Consider the following 10266-nt stretch of genomic DNA (forward strand, 5'->3'; position numbering starts at 1 on the left):
AAATTCAATCCATGTAAGTGAAATCATAGTGACGTAAGTATTTATCCACAGGAAGTTCTCTAGGCCTTCACCCATAGTGCTATGGCTCTCCTTGACTCTAACCTTTTAAGCACAGCCTTTAAGTTGATGTGAAAGACAAGAAAGAAAAAAATAATTGCCAATTTCAAGAAAAGAAATGGAATGAACACACACTCATTAGCAATTAAGTTTCTAAAAGACTAAACTAAACCAGAAGTCTTTCTTAAAGAAAAATACTATGTGTAGTCCACTTTTTCCAAGTCATCACATTTTTAAAAGCCATTCTCTATTGAAGAGATTTTTTAAAGTACTTATCTTATTGTTATTTTATTTCATAGAGAGCCAGTGGGAGAGCCATTTCTCAGTTGAAATGTCAAAATTATAATTAAGATTCTTATGATACAAAGTTTATCTTGCGTAAAGACATAAGTACATTTTCAAAGATCTGAAATCTATAAATACACCCATTAGATAAATCTTCATTGAATGTTCCACATATAAATTAATTTTATACTACTTTTTCCTTTTGACAGTCTAAGAAAATAATAAAGTATTTGAACAGTGAACTTGAAGATTTGTAAGGCAAAATTTAGGAGATCGTGTAATTTATTTGGATAAAAGATTGAATTTTGCCTAATTCCCTTCAAGGGGAAATAATTATTATACTAGTTTATTCATTATCACTAAAACAAGAGTCACTTATTTACATTTTAAGATATGCAATCCTTTAATACAACTTTTTTGTGTGTGATGTTTCTCAAACATTATTACAGCTCTCAAGTAAATGATTTGTTCCCTTTTCAGTTATAGAATTAAGTCCATCATTTAAAATAATGAGTTTTAGTAATTTTTAAAGTTAACTCCAATGATTAACATTAACTCTGAATAGAAATTTTAAATGTCATGAGAACATATCTACGCAACCAAACTGAAAAGAAATCACCCTTTCTTAGATTACTAATAAAATTTACTACTGTCATTGCTTCCCTTTCATCAAATAACCTATTTGTATGGTCATAACTATTGTTTTATTATCTTCATATTTTCCTTTATTTTATAGGTATGTTTAGCAAAAGTAAAATGTGAAGTTTCAGAAAACGATTTCAGTATTTCACATACACAGAATATAATGGCTTGTATTTCAATAAAATGTTATGAATAAAAAAGGATTTAAATTGTCTGATAAAGAAGAAACTAGGTCACTTAAAATAATTCTCTTTCAATTAGAGTGTAAAAAATCTCATTTATTCAGGATTTTTATTACTTTAGAATTCATGACAATTAGAGCAATGACTAGTTTGAAGTTTACAGTTATATTATATCTGAAGAAAAATTTCACTCTTTAATACAGTCAACTTTCCCTTATGTCTTTTTTTTTTTTTTTTTTTTACTTCTTAACTTTTTATTGGCCTCCTGGTCCCCAAAGAGTGCCCTGTTTCTGCTCCTTCAAAGCCTCAAAATTTTTGTGTTATTGGTCTCAGACACCTTGCCTTCCATGATTCGGCAGGTGGTAGTCTTTTGGATGGTTTGCATGGAGTTGCATTTGTCCAGAGAGTCACCAAGATTGAAGTCCTCTCTGTTTACCAGCAGGCAGTGGTAGGTGGTGATCTCAGCCTCCAGCTTGACCCTGATGTTCATCAGGGCCTCCTACACCTGGGTCTGGTGCTGCCATTCTGTGCAAATCTAGGACAGCTCCAACTCCAGGTGCAGCAGAATCCCCTTGACCTGCTCTCTTTGCATAGCATAGCATCCGCTTCCCTCAGGTTGTTCTCCAACTTTGCATTCAGATTTCTCATCTAGTCCTGGTGGGTCTCCAAGGACTGGGCCGTACATTTCAGCTCCCAGAGCATCATTTCAGCTGCTCCTATTTCAGTGGCCTACACAGTGACCACTGTTGTGTTCTCCTCAGTCTTCTTAGATCAGTACTTGTCCAGCTCTTCTGGGTTCTTCTAAGCCAGCTTATGGTACTGGGCCTGCCTGTCTGCCATAATCTTTCTGAGATCCTAAGATCTGGGGCATCCAACTCCATGGTCAACCCCAAGTTGATAATCTGTTTTTATAGACCTTTTAGTTTCTCCTTGTGTTTCTTTATGAAAAGCAGCTCTTCCTTGGAAGTCTCAATCTCCATGTCCAGCTGCTGCCAAGTGATAATTGGTATCATCAAAAACCTTGTGAGGTCCATGGATATCACTCTTCACAGACTGGTGCATGACAAGCTCTGTCTTATATTTGACTCTGAAGTCATCAGCAGGACAAAGGGCATTGGCAGTCTGCAGAATTATGTAGGCATTGTCCACAGAATTTGTGAAGATTTGAGTCCTCAGCTCCTTGATGGTCTTGAAGTAATATCCCCATTCCCTGATCCACATTCCTTTCTTTTCCAGGTGTTCCCAGATTTAGATCTCCAGTCTCTGGTTATGAGCCTTCTGGCTCCTCACCCTGTCTACAGAGGAGGGCAGACAGTCATTCAGAAGGGGAACCCCTTCTCAGCCGGGATGCATCTTATCCCCACCAGGCCCCTGACCATCCCCATGGCCATGAACCAGCTGCCCTGTAAGCTGGTGGAAAGGGACATCAAGATCCATAAGCCTGACTTCCACTGCCTGCATAGATCCTGGTCATGCTGCTGAAAAGATGGACCTAGTGGCTGGGCGACTGCATGGAGCTTGGGGACTGATTGTTGGAGAAGAAGGTGAAGTGAGCAGTGAATTTTTCACACTGTTGAATTTTCCAGTTCACTTTTCTTCAGGAGAGATGTAAGAAGGCATTGATAAAGCGTAGTTTATGAATCAGGCATTTTATATGTATGATTATCTTATTTCAGTCTCACAACAATCCTTTAAGGTAAATATGTCCTAAAAGCATCACTTTTCTATAATTTTTTATAATGAAGAAACTATTTAAAACCCTAAAAGGCAAGAAAATTGAACTTTTGTCCATTGTTAAAATGACAAAATAATCTGAGAAAGAAACCGTGATGGGGATTAAAGTGCACACTTACCATGATGAGCACCGAGTAATGTATAGAATTGTCGAATCACTATCTTGTATCCCTGAAACTAATACAACACTGTATGTTACCTACACTAGAATTAAATTTTTTTAAAAAAATAAATTAAAAAAACTGTAAATATATCTAGTTATAATACTAGACACAAAGTCAGTGTTCATTAATTATTAGATTTTTTTCTTCAAATCATCCATTTGTGTACTCAGCAGTTACTAGATTCATAAATTACCTACCATAAAACTAAAATATAAAATATAGTGATAAAGCTACATACACTTTCTTCCATGTGGTTTCTTCCATTTTTTTCCAACCCTAGTATAGACTCATCTCACAATGCTGGAAAGCAGCATAGATTCAGCCAAGATATATAACACCTGCCAGATTTGCTTGGGTTCTTTCGAAGATAATACGGAGCAGCTAGGTAAAGGTGAAGTGGTAGGTGTAATTTGTCTAAAATAGATGGAAAACTTAGCACACATCATTGAATTTGTATGCTCCAAATGCTTAGGTTTAAAAGTCAGTAAGCCTGGCAAGGGAAGTTGACAAGACATTTAAATAGATGTAAAATTTTCTTTAGGAGAAAAGATGTGCTGTGGAAAAAGTAAACACTTGTAACAGAAAAATAAATAGGGGCCTCTCAACTTCATAAGTAGTCTTGAGAGATCTTCTGTGGCCTGACATAGAAATGACCCAGAGGAAAGTAGAATTCGAATTAAAATTGAGCAAAAGAAATCACCTATAAATGAACATAATCACTTTCTCAAGTGGACAGTATTATCAGGTTGATGAGAGACTTGTTTCTGGCTCTGCTCATTTACAGAACAATAATTTTACCAGGAAATGGCATAAAACTCCAAATGCTAGGAATATTTATTTTTTAAATTTGCAGAATTGCCATGAAATATTATCAAGCACAATTCTAAGTGTCCAAATGACCATGTAGAAATCACAATCCATAGCGGGCTCAAATCCCTTACCCTTAAATTTTTTTAGTCCATTATGAAAATTATGAAACTCAGTAATGAAATGAAGTAACCTCATGTATGAGAGAATAATCCAAAGGTCGCTCAAATTCAAAGTATAAAGGACATTTGATGCGTGAAGGCTGGAAGATTATCTGAACAATTACATCTTTGCTGCATTCAGCAACAGTTGTGATCAGCAAGAGGTTAGTGATCTTATTTTCCACAACCAAGGACAAAGTAAGGAGGAGACTTCATTTGCAAGAAAATGAGTTAGAAAAAAGAATCTTAGTAGGAATGCTCTTCAGCTTGAACTGCAAGCAAAGAGCTCAACAGGGCTTGTCCAGAAGAAAGTGAGGTCTCCAGTCTTTATTAGCTGACAGGTCAAACACTGGACCTGCTGTGACTAAAAATGAAGGAATTTACCCAGTTGTTTTAAGAAGTTTGAACTTTATTTTCTAGGTTTAGCTTCCTTAATACCTCAGCACATTAGGGAAGACACTGTGCTGTTACTTATCTTTTTTTGTTATCATTAGGTTCATATCATTTCTGGAAATATTTTTTCTTTTTTCTTTTTTTTTTTCATTAATCTATTTGAGAAAGAGAGAGAGCAGAGAGGGAGAGCGAGAGGGAAAAGGAGACTCCTCGCTGAGCAGAGAGCCATATGTGGATGTGGGGCTCCATCCCAGGACCCTGAGATCATGACCTGAGCCAAAGGCAGATGCATAACTCACTGAGCCACCAGGTGCCCCTCTGCAAATATTTTCGAAGGAGAAACCAAGATATATATTTAGATATGCTTGACCTAAGTGCTTTGCCTGTGAACAGCTATACAATTTTTTTTTTTTTAGTATTTCTGGTACTTTACAGGTAATGTGTAGTGTGCCCAATACAAATTAGTCTTATTAAGACAAATTTACATACAAGGCAATGGTTGCCTGTCTTCGCGTTTGTCTCTTGTAGACTTGTGGAGTTCAGGCAGTTCAGGAAACCTTATAAAACACCCTCACAAAAGGAAGTCACAATTCAAATTATTTTAGAGGCTGGGTATTATGGAATCTATGGCAATATGAAGAAGACATGCACTACCTGAAGGCATTCAAATTAAACTTTAATTGTACCAGCAAAAGACAGGATATCCATGTGTCAGTTTTGCCCTCTGTCTATGGATCACCATTTTGGGACTTTCACCGTAGAAGTTACTTTCCAGGATTTGTTTAGAACATCTAAGCATACATTCCATAATGAGATTTAGATGCTAATCATGTGTATGTCATAGCGTATAGAGAATGTTCTGATGCAAATTCTTATTAACATAGTCATGACAGAGCCTTAAGGAATTCAACTAAGAAATTGCTATTGCTCCAGTCCAGACTACAGTCAGTCTCTTTTGGACTACATTGGGTTGCCCCACTCAGGCTCATCAGAAACGTCCATCTCTTATTAATTCTAATATTTATTAATACTTAGTACTAAACTGGAACTCTGCTTTTGCACTTCAGGTAAAGTCCTTACTACTGAAGTTTTATCTTCAAGTTCTATAATCTTTTCTTCTGTAGTGCTTTATCTGCTATTACGCCTATCCAATGTATTTTTCATCTCTAGAAGTTCAAATTAGGTCTATTTTATGTTTCATATTCTCAGCATACTCATATTTTCCTTCCATCTTCTTGATTACTTGAAGAATATAATGGCTCTTTTAATGTTCTTTTCTACTATTCCATTATTTGTTTCATTTCTGGATATGTTTACATTGATTGACTTTTCTCCCTATTATGTATGGATCCTGGTTTCCTGCTTCCTTGTCTGCCTGGTAGATTTTTATTGAAATGTGAAGCGTCAGATATTTTAAAGAAATAAATCCTTTAAATATTTTGAAATTTATTATGGTTTGCAATTAAGTTACTTGGAAATAATATGACGATCTTTTGATTTGCTTTTAAATTTGTCAGCCAGGACCCTAGCAGCCTTCAATGTAGGTCTAACTTAGTTCTCCTACACAGGCCATATCCTTCTGCTTGTTACCCAGGCATGAGAAGCTGGCTTTTGAGAAAGCTCTGAGAATCACTCCTCCTATTCTTTTTCCTCATTTTGAGTAGTTTCCTCACAGAAATGCTCTGATTAGTACTGGGCTGGAGACTGGTGGGGAACCTTCTGTAGACCGCTGAGCCCTCTCCTACAGTTCTCCCCTCTCAGGTGCAATGCCTTCTCAATCCCAGCCACCTTAGCCTCCCCAAATATTCCATCTCCTTAATTCAGGACTCCCCCTGAGCTCTGTCTGGGTTCCTTCTCTCTGCCCTTCAGCCTAAAACTGCAGACAGAAAGCTGGGGCATTTGTAAGGCCCCTCTCATTTATTTCTCCTCAGAGACCACTATGCTGTATAGTTTGTTTGTTTAATGTTTGAAATCTACTGTTTTACATATTTTATCCAAATTTTTAGTTGGTTAAGGTAACAGAATAAATTTGATCCCTGTTACTCCATCATGACTGCTAAACAGAAGTCTTTCCTGAGGTTTTACGAACAGATATCTGATTAAATAATTTTCTATATGATCTGATTATTATTATTATCATTCTTATTTGTCATGAATGAGTGATGCTTCAGTTCTGTGTTTCTAAGCAAAGCTTTCTGAGAAATCCATGTTCTATGAATCAGGAGAAAATAAAAGACCTCTTTGGTAGGAATATTTGCTCCTTAGTAGGACTAGGAAGTAAAATAATTCTCCCCTTGGACAGCATAGTGACCTATCCAGTATAACAATATTAAACTCCCCAGCTACTGGGATATTGTGTTTTACCATATGCCTTTCCCCTTACAGTACATAGGTCCAGAACAGTTACATGGAAAATAAATAGATCATATCTTCAGATTAGAACTTGGATGTTCAGTGCAAAAATAAAATAATAATAGTTAACGCACGTTTTCTAAATGTAACCTTGCATTGTTAGAACTCTATTACAACTCTTCGAAATCCCAGGAAATCCCAGGAAAATCTAAAAAATCTTAGTTGTTTTTTCAGTTTAACAATGACCAATTCTCTTTCCAAAAAGGTAGCCTAATCCTTGTAATAGTTCATAAAATACCAACCATGTTAAAATATGAATCACTTTTCAGTTTCAAATATGCTTACAAATAGATAAATATTTAATTTTTATTTTAGTGGGGATAGAGAAAGGTAATCACTAAAAGAGTGACACACTTTAGATTAAATGCCTGATTATGCCTAAAGACTTGGACCCATCTGGATTTCATATTTGAAATTTTTAATTTCAAAATTAGGTGTCAGTTTGGGATTCTAAATTGCTATTGCTTTTGCCATTTCCCCTCAATATAAACTCTGTCATTGATCAATACTCTCTAGTGGACCAATGCCTTGAAAAATATTACTGTATCTGCTTCAGAGGCATAGAGGAGGGAGGACTCATCCTGTGCTGAAAGCAGCTACACAGGAGGGTAACACTGAAAACATAAATAAAGATACTGAACACATGGATTCAATAATAGAATATGTAGAAACATATAACATATTTCAGCCCTGGAATTAGACCCTGAAACAGAATCCCTGCTGAGTGTATTACCCTATCATTCAGCATCAGGAATAAGATTTATAAATTAAAGATTGCTGTCTTTTCAAGGGTTTTGTATTTTTTTCTTCTTCTCTTGGAACACTTTATACCCAGATAGCTACATGGCCCACTCCCTCCCATCCTACAAGTCTCTACAAATATGTCACATTGTTAATGAGACCTTTCCTAGGGTAAAACAGTGGACCATCCCTAACCCACCCACCCATCAATACCTTAGCCCTTATTCTCTTCTATTTCTTTCATAGCTCTTATTACTGCCTGCACTTCTATATATTCAGTTTTAATTTCTTTGTTGTCTGCCTTTCCCCACTGGAATGCAAGCTTCACAAGGCCAGTAACTTCATCCATTTTTTCTAACTACGGTAATCTCAGTTTCTTGGCGCATACTAGACACCCCGTAAACATTTGTTGAATGAATGAATGAATGAATGAAGCACTAAATATTGTGCCTGGTCCATAATAAATGTTTAGTCAAATTACTGATGACTTTTTATCACGATCATCATCATCATTGTAAATTTTGTCATTACTCTAAAACAGAAAATTCTTCCAAGCTCCTCAGTTGTCTGTATGATCATATATGAAAATCACATAAAAACAAAGTATTTTGACACTCAAAATAAGGAACTCTAAGATCACACACTGAGTGAGTTACAGTTAATTTAGAACACTTGTGGGTAAAATAAATCACCCCAAACATGTGACTGTTGTTCTTGATAAATGAGTTTTAAGCTATTACTTTATTTAGTATCAGTTTATTTGATGGTTTGTTGAACTCAGCAAAATGATATTTTATTGAATGAAATTCCCTAGAGCTATAGAATCAAACTTGATATATTTAGAAATGAAGAGAAAAGTCTAGAGAGGGTATAATATTTGAAAATTATAAAAGGCAAAAAAGTATTTGCTGCTAATACTAAAGATAAAATTATAGCATTAACAACAAACAATACATTAATTTGCACTAAGAGGTAGAAAATACTCCAATTTCAATTTGTGTCTTTATCTTCATGTAAATCATTGACTTATAAAGTAGCATCTTGCCTCTCAACAAGTTTGCTACATTGTTTCATTTCTTACACAAAAAGTAATAAATTCTTATGTACATCAAAATAAAGCTAATAAAATATAATAACTACTAACTGAATTCTTTTTATGGAGCTATAGGTAATAGGAATAAAAAATATAGATACACATATTTAAATAAGCATAATTCGCTATGATAAGTGCTATGTTACTGCAATTTCTAGACTTTAAATTTTATGCATCAATACAATTTTAATTAAAAAGACAAAATTTAATAAAAAGCAATGTTGTCAACTTGCCTTCTAACGTTATCACAGTATAAAGTAAATAGCATAACATCAATAATATTAGGAAAACATAATCTTTAAGTAAATTATTTTATCATTTCATAGAGCTTCATGAAAAACTCATTAATTTGTGCTTATTTTTCAATAACTTTAAATTTCAGTACAGACCTACACCTTATTGTTTTCCACACACTGTTGTAACAGAAGTACCATAGGCATGTGGAAGAGGAAGTGATTTACTGTGTGCTGGGAGCAGCTTCACAGGAGGAAGACATCTGAACCACCAATCAAGATAAGGAATAGAGGAGAAATAGCAGGTTTGGGGTAAGACAATAAGCGACAGAGCCAACGTTATGAAGGATGGCAGGGCAAGGAGCAAAAGAAAGGAGCACTCATCACTGACAGAAGGAAAGTGGAGTCAGTCATGAAGAATAAAAGGAGAAAACACTACATTCTATGATACGAAGCAAACAACCTCTGGCACTGCAATATTATATGTACCTTTAAAATTACTGGACTTCTTACTACTCTGTAATGCTCTGTTTGTAACCTCAAGAGATCTTCCTAGCAGGTTTAATATAACTGAATTCAAGAAAATGAACGGCAGATAGGAAGAGATGAGAAAGTCCCTGATGCCACATGTCAACCATTCATGTCCCATGCTAAAGACACACTAACCAGTTCAGCCTAGCCCTCCTTGACTTAAGGGGAAGGAGCTATTTACTCCATGTAACAGGCTATCTCCATGCGCAGTTTTAATTGAATTGAGTCAAGAAATAAGTGAACCTGAATTCAAGAAAAAAAATCCTGTATATTTCCTTAAGTATTTCAGAATAAATACCTGTTTCATCTCTATTAACGTCAAATTTTCAAGAACCCTAAATATCTAACAACAAAAAATATTTTATTCAACTATAGGTCATAAATGTAAAATTATGTTGTCAAAAACTTTTCAAAATACAGAAAATATTTAAAATATAATATCAAGTGGAAAGGGTGCAGCACTGTTTAATGCATTATATATCCATATTATACATTATATATTTATTGTTACACATGAGAACATACAAATACACATACACTACACAAAGAATTGTAAGGAATATACCAGAATCTATTATTAGCTCCCATGAATTATTGGCTGAGGGCTATGAGTTTTTAAAAATGTCTTTTTAAAATTTCCTGTGTTTTCTAAGGTTTCTATAACGAATATGCGTAACATTCATAATATGAAAACAATATAGTATTTATAAAACACATTCTTCAATTTGTAAATATTCTTAGCTGTAAATGGATAATTCTCACTACCTAGAAAACTTGGTAGTTCAAAATGTCTAGAAATGAGCTTTTGCTTAATTAAAATCAATATGTCTT

General features: G+C 34.9%; 1 pseudogene; it reads right to left on the bottom strand.

Moving 5' to 3' along the window:
- Positions 1–1258: 1258 nt before the first annotated feature.
- LOC103677901 lies at positions 1259–2640 on the bottom strand (annotated as a pseudogene).
- Between the last annotated feature and the right edge of the window lie 7626 nt (positions 2641–10266).

This window comes from Ursus maritimus, unplaced genomic scaffold, assembly GCF_017311325.1.
Source record: "Ursus maritimus isolate PB19 unplaced genomic scaffold, ASM1731132v1 scaffold_8, whole genome shotgun sequence".
NCBI lineage: Eukaryota > Metazoa > Chordata > Mammalia > Carnivora > Ursidae > Ursus > Ursus maritimus.